Here is a 12,019-nt window from a genome sequence, read left to right as displayed (position 1 = left end):
CCTCATTACAGAAGGAATAACAATGAGTGTCTACAAGGAAACTTCAAAAAAGACAAATGAAATAAAAAAAAACAGCATAAATATTTCAATTCAGTGTAATAGTCTAATCATACAAAATCAATGATTTTAGCTAGCTCTAGCTTGCACTGGGCATTGAGCAAGGGCTGGCGCCTCCGAAGCTTGATTACGCGCCACTGTTTCTCCCACCTTTTTCCATCAAATTTCTTCTTTCTTAGTGTGAATAGTTATATGCCATACAATAGGCTTCAGACAAGATGACACAAAGTAGTGCAGAAACTAAGCTTACTTGAAGTATATATCGCGTTACGCGTTCTCACAGAGGGACTAATTCATATAGACCGTTCTCGCGGAGCACTTGGCTCTAGGAGAACGAAATGACGCTCAAATACTAAAAAAAGCGCACAAATACTAAATAATTACTGCTTATGCATTGCTACTAGCGGAGCAGCTGCCGGAAATGCAATTGGTTTTTCGCTAACGCACTGTGCTGAATGTATGATGCAAAATGTGGAACGGTAGAGGAAAGACGTGTGCAGTAGTAGGTTGTAAAAATAGTGACTGGCATATTAGTAATGAAATGAATGTGTGTGGTCAAGTTCACGGACCACTGCTCATGTACAGGGTGTTCAAAATTAAGCTTTACGGAACTTTTAGTAAAGGCCTGTGGTAGGTAGCATTATTCTTATCATTGAGCTGGGTCAAGCGGACATTAGTAGCACGAGAAATCGCAACACATATTGAAATAAATAACAAAAGAATTAATAATTAGATTCTTAGTTAATTACGTTACGATACATTTTGCAATTTATGAATTGTAGCCGGTGAGTTTGCAAGACCCTTCCTCTTGAAATGAATTTCCCGGACGACGCCAATTTCTGAGTTATTATTCGCCAAAGTGTGGGACGAAATACATGGGCGTTCCAGTTACTTTTGTGCTTCAATGTATAAAACAGCATTTTGGCAAAAACTAAGTGGAACAACGGTGAATTTTAACGTCGAGTTTGATGGCGCATATTTCCAAACTGCTGTCATTTTGGAAATTCATTCCGAGTGGATACGCCTGACAAGCTCAGCGGCTACAATTCGTAAATTACAATATGTTTCGCAAAGTAATTAACTAAGAAGTTAATTACAGATTTTTGGTTAATTATTGAATATGTGTTTCGATTTCTCGTGCTGCTAATTTCCGCCTCCTCAAATAACCCCGCTCAAGGATGATAATAAAAAAATTCGTAAAACCTAATTTTGAACATCCTGTATATCACCACTACACATCAATTATGACATGTCTGTGTGATTGCTGCCATTTCCATTGAATCGAATTACCGTCTGTAATAATATATGCAGGTCTCCTTTTGTAATTTCAGTAATAACACGTGCCTTTAAACTCCCAGGTTAACCCCCCCCCCCCCCCCGACCAGATAATGAAGGGGACAAGAACCCTATTACCAAGATGCCGGTAGCTGCCACACGACTACGATGATAACGACCACTAGAAGCAGAGCTTCACGGCAACGTCGATGACTTCTGACAAAGTGGTGAAGACGGCTACCAATAAATAATGTGAACGATGACGCGTAGACAGCGGTGACGACGACAAGAAACTAAGGTGTCAGGGCGACAACTTCCAAGATGGTGAGGGGCGTCAAGCGATGTAGACTCACTATTGCATTCCAAGTTGGAAAAAAAGGAAAAAAAAAAGGCTTTGTTTAGGAAAAGCTTCTCGCACAATGCAAATAGATTGGTAAAGATGACCATTACTTTTTTGACAAACAGCATGGAAACTCGACTTAAGTTCTTTGAGCATCTGTTCATGTAATAAAACGAACAGGAAACCGAAATTGGCTTTCTAATACAGGGGACGCCGCAAAAAATAGAGCAAGGTGTGAAGGTGGCTGAAAGACTCTCGGGCGACAAATGTACTTCCAGGCTGAAGATGCGCGGGACGATCCCCTCCACAGAAATATCTGTGCTATCGTTTTCACAGGACTAGGAGAAAAAAAGACTAAATAAACGCTAAAGCGTGTGCGAGGGCGTTGAAATTGAGTGCGAAGTTGTGCGCACTGGTTTAAATAGAAAGGGGACAGTGGACGCTGGAACTTCGCTTCGAACAGAAACAGAAACTAAACAGCCAATTCGACAAACTCACCGCACTGCTTCTTCGCATAGACGCACATCTTAGCTTTATCCCATGTTGTGTAAAAAAACACCCAGTGCCATAATAAGAAAACGGGGGGCCGACCCGCGGCGTGTAACGGGTAGTGCAGCAGCCTTTGGCAAAAAGATTGCGGTGCCAACATTGGCTGATTTTAGGCTTAGGCCGTGGAAGAAGCAAAAGACAGCAGCTGGCGCCGTTTTGTTTTGCACTTTCTCCGTTGGGTGTTTTGTCGCTCCCTGTTTCTCCGTTCCAACGAAGCCCACCCATTTATCCTCCGATAGGGTGGGGTGACACGAAGGTGGGTATTGGAGACTGAAGCGGAAAAAAAAGAAACAGAACGCATCCCTTGGGGATGTTTATCTACGTTAATGGGATTTGCATTCAAGTGGTGGTGAACGTGCAATTTTCAGTGTGAAATTATTTATTTGTAGAGATTTTTTATTGCTAATGTTTGTGGTATGCAATTATGCAGCATACGTTGTCTCTTTAGGCACATTCCTATTGACCCATGTTGTGTGCTCGGCAAAACAGCAGCGAGTGTAGTGCAGGTATCTTATGAGTATTTTAACACGAAAGTGTTTTATTCCGGGGTCCACCAAGACTTCACTGACGCATTTCCGTCACGGAAATACGTCATAGAACATAATACAAAGAAAGAAACCAGAAGAAAAAGTTCCACAAACATGCAAAATTTGGGAATCGAACCCACGACCTCTCGGTCCGCGACGATAGATCGCCGAGCGTTTAACCCATTGCGCCACAAACGCATTTGCAGAGAGCTACACAGACGCGCCTTATATATCTAACACTCCTCCGTGTACCCGCGCTCTTGTTCGGGGCGGTGCCGCCGCCTACGAGCAGAAAAGAGAAGTACTGCATTATGACACTAACGCGCACCGACAGTGAACGCTTCGGTGGTCTCACCACTACGACGCCTCGATGCCAGCATTCGAAGGGACGCTGGCATCAAGAAGCACTACCAACGCCACCTAGGTGGCGTTGGTAGTGGCGTTCACCGTACTCAGCACAGCGGAGCGTGGCCTCCGCAATTAGCTCTGAAAATGTTTCTGAAGTTGATCGCGGAGGCTGCAATTACGACGCGCTGTACGCGCTGATTTGACTCGGTGACGATTCAGTTACGTGCTTTGTCTTGCGCGTTGTATTAGTGTGTCAGTTACGTGCTTCGTCTTTCGCGTTGTGCTAGCGTGTGCAGCGTAGTGCAGCTTCCATATGCACGACGGTTGCTCATGGTCATCGACGTTGGTAGTCGTGATGGAGGAGACGTGCCACCAGGCGTCAGCGTGGGTGCATCAACGCCTAAGGGCGCTTTAGCCACAAAACACCAATAGACATTATATATCAATGTGCAATAAACATTACACTACTTCTGTGAAGACACGTTTCACTTTCGTGTTCTATACCGATTCCTATATAAGAGGGATCAACCACATTTTTTTTCTGTGCGTGACCTGTTTGTGAGAACTCTCGGGATTTGTGCATAAAGAAACAAGAAACAAAAGAAGGCGATCCAGGGGCAGCTTGCGCGCTTGGCAGCGTTCACAAAAGAAACAAGAGAAAAAGGAAGAAGAGAGGCGGGTGCCGAACGGGTTCCACACTCCTGAGGTCGTTTTCGTGCAGGCACTGGTTGGTCCCTTAGATGTACGATTATGTGAGATCCCTCCAATTTGCAGTGAGAGAGAGAATCGCCAAATTATTTTCGACGATATATATCCAAACAACGCAAAATTACTTTCTTACATTATATTAAATGAGCTATTAGAAAATCACTTATTGGAGTTAAAAATAAGAGCCGTCATAGCGACAGATGCCTCGCAATCAGAAGAAAAATCTGGAATTGGAATTTTCTCTTCCGCTTTCGACTACCCGTTCTCCTTAAGACTTCCAGACTATATACCAGTATTTCTAGCTGAGTTTCTTGCGGTTACATTGGCTCTACGAAAAGTGCACTCATCAATCTCGGAAGTTGTAATCGTAACGGATTCATGGTCATTATGTTCAGCTCTCACTGCAAATAGTGGCTCACAAGTTTCGCGTACATTCCAATGTCTTATTCCTTCTAACTTAAAGCTAATTAGATTGGTATGGGTGCCTGGTCACAAAGGATTAGTTATTAATAAATTAGCTGACAGCTTAGCGAGAGCTGCCCTTAGTGGTCCAATGCTTCCGATTCTTCCTGTATCAGCTTACATAACCGCGGCTAGGTTCAGGAGACGGGCAGTCATGCAAGACTCCTGGAACCTGCCATTAAGAAATCTAACTGATTATCGACACCTCCTATTTCCTTGGAACATAAAATTCTGCCATAATAGAAAACTCGAAGTCGTCTTTACCAAATTCAGATGTGGCATTCCTACATTAAACTTTTATCTACATCGATCTGGTCTGGCGCCCTCCTCCTTGTGCTCATACTGTGGTGAAGACGAAACAATAGAACACTTCTTCCTGTCAAGCCGCCGTTTTTCCTAATCAAGAAAACATGCTTTAGAAGAAAAATTTAACAGTGCTGGATTAAATTTAACGATACCCAATATTCTATCTTTTGGTGCCTCTTCTCTCGGACACTGTCATAGGGATGTTGGTGCAGCTGTTGTGAGGTACACAATTGAATCAGGACGATTTCCTTGCTAAATTCTTAAATTTTGTATGAATAATTTCCTTTCGTAATTCAAAAATTTTCAAAAGTGATCTTGATTAGACTCCGATAATTGTTTTCCTTCAATCACCCGATTCTTGGCCAATCCCCCATAGTGGGTACGAGCCACTTTAAAGGCAAGCAAGCAAGCCGAATGGGCAGAGGGGGCTCCTTCCTGACTTGGAAGACGCAGGACCAGTGCGCTGTTCCGCGAGCTCCTGCCGCGGTGCTTGAGGCGGCCTAGAGCACAACGCGCCTGCCTGTCGGTCCATACGCGTAATGGCGCCTGGTCTGACGCCATTTGGAGCAGACCTGGCTGTCGCCTGCTCGTAGTCGCCTGTTGGAGCAGCTTCAGGCCGTGTCCGGGGCGGGGCCTAAGCGAGCACTTTGCTTTGAGGCCGCCTCTTGTTCGCGGTGGCACACGAAGTTCTGGCCGTGGAAGCCACCCGCCTTACACCTGTTCGAGCGCTCCGGCCACAGTAATGCAACCGTGGGCCATCGCCTGCCTCATCTTATGATCAGTGCCGTCATCCTACCTTGGCTCGCCTCCCATGAGGGTCATCGTGCTTTGGTTTGTCTCCAACGGAAATCATCGCGACTGCTCAGACAACCTACCGCCGATCGACGACATCATAAGGACGGAACCCGTGAGACGTACTTCTTTCCTTGAACGCTGTGCGTGGGACTTAAGTGTAGAAGTGTTTGTTTTAGGAACCTTTGCTCTGTATTGTGTGTTTAGTGCTTGTCTTGTTTCAGTCATATCATGCTAGAGAAGTGTTCGTTTACATGTGTTCGTGCATCTCTGACGTTCATTACCGCCTGACTGCACACAGACATACGTGCCGAACTATTCCATCACAGCGAGCATATAGCTAATGCCGAAGTTATTATACAACTTGTGTCACTGGCAAGAGCAGCGTAAAGTGGCAAGATCAATCGATCGATCGATCGATCGATCGATAGATAGATAGATAGATAGATAGATAGATAGATGAAATGGCTTGGAGCTTGTGTGAGCTGTAGATGTAGAGCCCAGATTTCAGTGGCGTATACCGACTCTGGGATATTGGCCAAGAACCAGATAGTTCAATATAAAATAAGAAAAAAGTAAAGTACAAGAATGTAAGCGAAATTGGTAAATAGTGAAAAGATATATTGTAGTTAATAGTTTTATTAAAATGAAGAAATAAATGAAACCAAGAATACTGCTAATCGAAAGCTATTTTCTAGAAATTTTATCAAACGCAAATTAAGGTCCGATTTTATAGTCAAAATCTCATTGGCCCTGCAATAAAATCTTGGAATGCATCGCTAGCCTTCATGCTGCTATGCCCAAAAATCGAGGGCTGCAATGATAGTAAATTTGCAACATTTATATGCAATATAAAAGCCGTAACGGTGTTTGTAAGGTTTTTTTGCTAATTATAAATCTTTGACAATCATTCAGAAAGTTATATATTGTTTAATGTTCCCCATAAAAGGCATACTTAGATGAGGGTAATAGACCAGCTCTGTGTAGGTACAAATTTAGAAATGTAATTCGACAGCGTTTTCTAGTAATAACGACATCCGGTGTTCACGTTTGAAAGATTACTCTTCCAATAAAGTGCAAAGGACTGAGAGAGTTCGTTAGTGACGGGGAATAGAATTCACGCAGCATCATTTCTGTCAGAAATCTAACCCCTTTGATAAAAGGTGAGGCGGCAAGATTTGAATAACCTAACCATTCAAGTACGCTTTTGCCAATGACTGCTTTTTCGCATAGAAATAGGCTCTTATCCCCTGGTACCTAAACCAATCTAATCAAATATAAATAGGGGGCGTGAAAGCTCGCGAAACCTGGGGGTCTCTCGAAGCAGTGAGGGAGGCGCACAAGAAGATAGTTACACAAAGATAGGTAGGCGCTGAGAAAATGACCAACCATGAAGAAGAAAAAAAAGCTTTCAACTCCAAAATATTCTTTGTTTTGTAGGGCATTCAGATAATTGTACAGCTAACAACTGCAAACTCGTAATAAAAAAAAAAAGGATGCTAGTGTTCAGACGTAATATTGTCACGAAGATAGCAATCGAGACCTTGGCAAAACGATGTTCTTTTTAACATAGGCTGACACTCGGAGAGCGCGCGCTTCAGAACACACTTCGTCGTTCTCGTTGCAGCGGCCGGCGGCCGCAGGTGCCAGCCTATCTCGCGTCATTTCTCCCTTTCCAAAAGCGACCGTCCCGGTCGGCTGGGTAGAATAAAGTTCATAAGGGGCAAGACAGCTCTAATGGCAAATGTGGTCACAGAAAACTGAGGATAACCACACAACACTGCGTAGGACGGCGAAGGGTTTGAAAGGTGCACTTCACTCGCGGGTGTAGTACGGCTTCATCCGTACTACGTGTACAACTTCGGGGCGGGGACGTCGTCGGCTCAAGCGAGGATCAACACTTTGGGGCAGGATCTCGTAATTCACATCGCTAAGCCGGCGCACAACCTCGTATGGTCCGAAGTATCGTCGCAACAATTTCTCCGAGAGCCCACGGTGACGGACAGGTGTCCACACCCACACGTGGTCACCGGGGTTGTACTGGACATTCCGTCGGCTCTGGTTGTAACGACGGGCGTCGGTACTCTGCTGGCTACGGATGCGGTTCCGAGCAAGCTGGCGAGCTTCTTCTGCTTTCTGGATAAAGTCATCAGCGCCCTCGCTTGCCGTGGTGCCGTCGCCTACTGGAAGCATGGCGTCTAAAGGTGTCGTGACGCGACGTCCATAGACAAGTTCAAATGGGGTGAGCTGGGTGGTCTCCTGCACAGCTGTATTATAGGCAAATGTCACGTATGGCAAAATTTCGTCCCATGTCTTGTGCTCTACATCAACATACATCGAGAGCATGTCGGCCAGTGTCCTGTTAAGGCGCTCTGTCAATCCGTTAGTTTGGGGGTGATAAGCCGTGGTTTTCCGATGGTTGCTGTGCGTCAACGTGACCACCTCTTGTATTAAATCAGCTGTAAATGCTGCACCGCGATCAGTAATGAGGACAGCGGGTGCACCATGGCGCAGTACAATGTTGAGGACGAAAAACTTGGCGACTTCAGCAGCAGTTGCCCGGGGTACAGCTTTGGTCTCGGCGTAACGGGTTAGGTAGTCGGTGGCGACAATTATCCATTTGTTTTCCGAAGATGACGTAGGGAATGGACCTAGGAGATCCATGCCCACTTGTTGGAACGGCGCTGGAGGTGGGTCCAGAGGTTGGAGGAGACCGGCGGGCTTGACGGGTGGTACTTTACGCCTCTGGCAGTCACGACAGGTTTTCACATAATGCTGAACAGACGAAAATAGCCGTGGCCAGTAGTATCGCTGGCGTATGCGTGCTAGTGTTCTGGTGAAGCCTAAGTGTCCAGCACAGGGGTCGTCGTGACATGCCTGCAAGACTTCTTGGCGCAATGCCGTAGGGACGACGAGAAGGAACGTTTCCTGACTGTTTTCAAAGTTTTTCTTATAAAGGACATTGTTCCGCAGGCAGTACGATGTCAGTCCTCGTGATAGCGGTCGTGGGATAACAACGTCAGCTCCTTGAAGATACTGGATAAGAGCAAGCAGGTCTGTGTCCGCACGTTGTAGGTCAGCCATCCGCACCGTGTCAACGACACCAAGAAACGGCAAATCTTGCTCCAAATCTGATGATGTCAGTGGAATCGGAGCACGTGACAGGCAGTCAGCGTCGCTGTGCTTTCGTCCAGATCGGTAGACGACAGTTATGTCATACTCCTGTAGGCGGAGGCTCCAACGAGCGAGGCGGCCTGATGGATCCCTGAGATTGGCAAGCCAACAAAGTGAATGGTGGTCGCTGACCGCTCGAAATGGCCGGCCATACAGGTAGGGTCGAAATTTACTGATGGCCCAAACGACTGCCAAACACTCCTTTTCAGTGGTCGAGTAGTTAGCCTCTGCCTTTGTGAGACTACGGCTCGCGTAAGCGATTACACGTTCCGTACCGTCTTGCCACTGAACAAGAACGGCTCCGAGACCAATGTTGCTGGCGTCCGTGTGGATTTCAGTTTCAGCGTCATCGTCAAAATGCGCGAGCACCGGAGCTTTTTGCAGTCGTTCGCGTAATTCTGTGAAAGCCTGTTCTTGTTCTTCCGTCCACAGAAAAGGCACATCGTGGCGTGTTAATCTCGTCAAAGGCTCAGCTATTTTGGAGAAACTTTCAACGAAACGACGGTAGTAGGCGCAGAGTCCTAAAAACCTCTGAACAGCCTTCTTATCTGTGGGACGAGGGAACTCAGCAACGGCAGCCAACTTCTCAGGGTCTGGCCGAACGCCCTGGGGGCTAACCACGTGTCCCAGAAACTTGAGTTCCTGAAACCCAAAGTGGCATTTTTCAGGCTTGATGGTGAGGTTTGCCTTGCGGATAGCATCAAGAATGCTCTTCAGCCGAGCCAGGTGTTCATCGAACGTGCTTGAAAATACAACGACGTCGTCCAGGTAGACGAGGCATGTCTGCCACTTCAGTTCAGCGAGTACAGTGTCCATCATTCGCTGGAATGTGGCGGGAGCGGAACACAGGCCGAATGGGAGGACCTTAAATTCGTATAGCCCGTCAGGTGTCACGAATGCAGTTTTCTCGCGATCGCGCTCGTCGACTTCGATCTGCCAGTACCCTGACTTAAGATCTAACGAGGTAAAGAACTGGGCATGACGTAGACGGTCCAAGGTGTCGTCAATCCTTGGCAGAGGGTAAACATCGCGCTTGGTGACTTTGTTAAGCCGTCTGTAGTCGACACAGAAGCGTAGTGTATTGTCCTTCTTTTTTACCAGAACAACGGGGGACGCCCACGGGCTTGTCGAAGGCTGAATCACGTCATCGTCCAGCATTTCTTTAACCTGGCGTTTAATCGCCTCTCTTTCCATTGGCGACACGCGATATGGATGCTGACGAACTGGGCGCGCCGATTCCTCTGTGAAAATACGGTGTTTCGAAACGGAGGTGCGCTGAACTTTAGATTCTGTAGAGAAGCAGCTAGAGAATTCGCTCACGAGGCCTAATATGCGTTGCTTCTGTTGTTCCGACAAACCGGCATTAATGTGAATGCGGCTGAAAAGCGTGGTAGCGTCTGTCACGTCTGGGGAAGTCACCTCTAAAGTGCCGACGTCGGAGAAGTCCGCAATTTGGTTGAGGAAGGCGACAGCCGTGCCTTGAGGGACGTGCTGAAACTCGTTGCTGAAGTTCGTCAGAAGAACTAGTGACCGCTTGCTCTGCAACTGAACAAGGCCTCGAGCTATGCAGATATACCGTTCGAGCAGCAGCGGAATATTTGCCTCAGCAATGCCCTCACTGTCGTCGAAAGCGTCGCAGGTTACAAGGGTTAATACGCTGCTCCTCGGCGGTAACGTGACGTTGTCGTCGACGATGCGCAAGGCGTTGTCATGACTGTCGTACTTGTTGCTTGCTATGGCATGCGCTGTCGAAAACGTTACCCGCTACTCTTGCAAATTAATGATGGCTCCATTAGCCTGCAGGAAGTCCATCCCAAGGATCAACTCTCGCGAACAACTCGGCAGGATAACGAAATCTCCGACGTACGTAAGCCGCGAATATTCACTCGTGCTGTACACCTGCCCACGGGCTTTAAGAGGTGTCCTCCGGCAGTACGGACCTGCGACCCAGTCCACTGCGTGTAAACTTTTTTCAGTTTAGCGGCAAGTTCTCGGCTCATAACAGAGGTGTCCGCGCCAGTGTCGACTAAAGCTGTGACTTCTTCGTCGTCTATGCTGACTGGTATATCCGATGTTACGACGTGCCTTGGATCCCCTGAGTGCGTTTGAATGTCGGTCTGTTGTCGTCGCTGTCGTCGCTTGCGCCGTAATGGAGGATATTCGGTACATTCGGCGTCAGCGGCCTCACCTCCGGAGGTCGCTGAACTCAGTTTTCCCGGTTTGCAGGGCTGGGCGAACGGCACCTAGGGGCGTCTCGACGGAAGGCAGGACTTGGCGACCGGTATCGTGATGGAGCCGGTGACGACGAGCGAGGCTCGTGCCTTGGCTGTTCGAAGAAATTGGGACGACTCGCCAGGAAGCTCTCGATTTCCACCGGACGCTCACCAGATCGTGGACGCGGCGCATTCGGAGAGAACCCACGGAGACCCACGCGTCGGTAGGGACACGTCCTGTAGATATGGCCGGCTTCGCCGCAATGAAAACAGAGCGGACTGTGGTCAGGAGCGCGCCAGACATCACTCTTTCTTGGCCTGGACTCGTTGATAAACGGCGCATTACGACGGCTGAACCCGACTTCTGTCTGTTCCGTGGTGCGCACGACGTTTGATGTATTGTACAGCGACGGACGTCGTACGGCTTCCGCATATGTCATCCTAACTTGCTCCTGCGGTTGTGGTGCCCCGAAGCGTTCAGGAACTTGGATGGCTTGCCTGATTTCGTCTCGCACCATCTCCGCCACAGAAAGTCGCGCGACCGGGGGCTCGACCGCCTGCATTTTTTGGAGTTCTTCTCTTATGACCGCTCTTATTAATTCTCTCAGGTCGCTGACGTCGCTTCCCAGTGTCACGTTAGGGACGCCACTCGAAATTGAAGTCACGTTTCGATTGTACTGCCTGGCGCGCTGTAGTAGTGCCCTTTCCATTGCAGTGGCTTCAGCGCGAAAGGCCGCAAGCGTAGTCGGTGGGTTGCGGATAAGGCCGGCAAAGATTTCCTGCTTTACGCCTCGCATTAGGTGTCGAACTTTTTTGTCTTCGGGCATTGAAGCGTCTGCACGTCTGAAGAGCCGAGCCATATCTTCAATGTATGTCGTGACGCTCTCATTAGGGGCTTGAATCCTTGCCTGCATCGCCAACTCCGCTCTCTCCTTTCTGTCGGCGCTGGTGTAGGCGGCAACTAACTGCCGACGAAATTCGTCCCACGATGTCAGTGTCGTCTCGTGGTTTTCGAACCACGTCTTTGCGGAATCCCCGAGAGCGAAGTACACATAACGCAGCTTGCGCTCTTGGGACCAATCGTTGAATTCGGCTACCCTTTCGAAGTGGTCGAGCCAGTCTTCGACGTCTTCAAGAGCACCTCCGTGGAACACATTGGGTGTTTGCGGCTGATGCAAAAGGACCTGTGTCGGCGCGGCAAGCGCAGCAGTAGATGGTTGGTGCATTGTCCTGGTAGGATCAGGTAGCAGACCGGCTGTGGCTGGAGG

This window comes from Dermacentor silvarum, chromosome 7 (genome assembly GCF_013339745.2).
Source record: "Dermacentor silvarum isolate Dsil-2018 chromosome 7, BIME_Dsil_1.4, whole genome shotgun sequence".
Taxonomy (NCBI): domain Eukaryota; kingdom Metazoa; phylum Arthropoda; class Arachnida; order Ixodida; family Ixodidae; genus Dermacentor; species Dermacentor silvarum.
Note: the sequence above shows the minus strand (reverse complement) of the source record.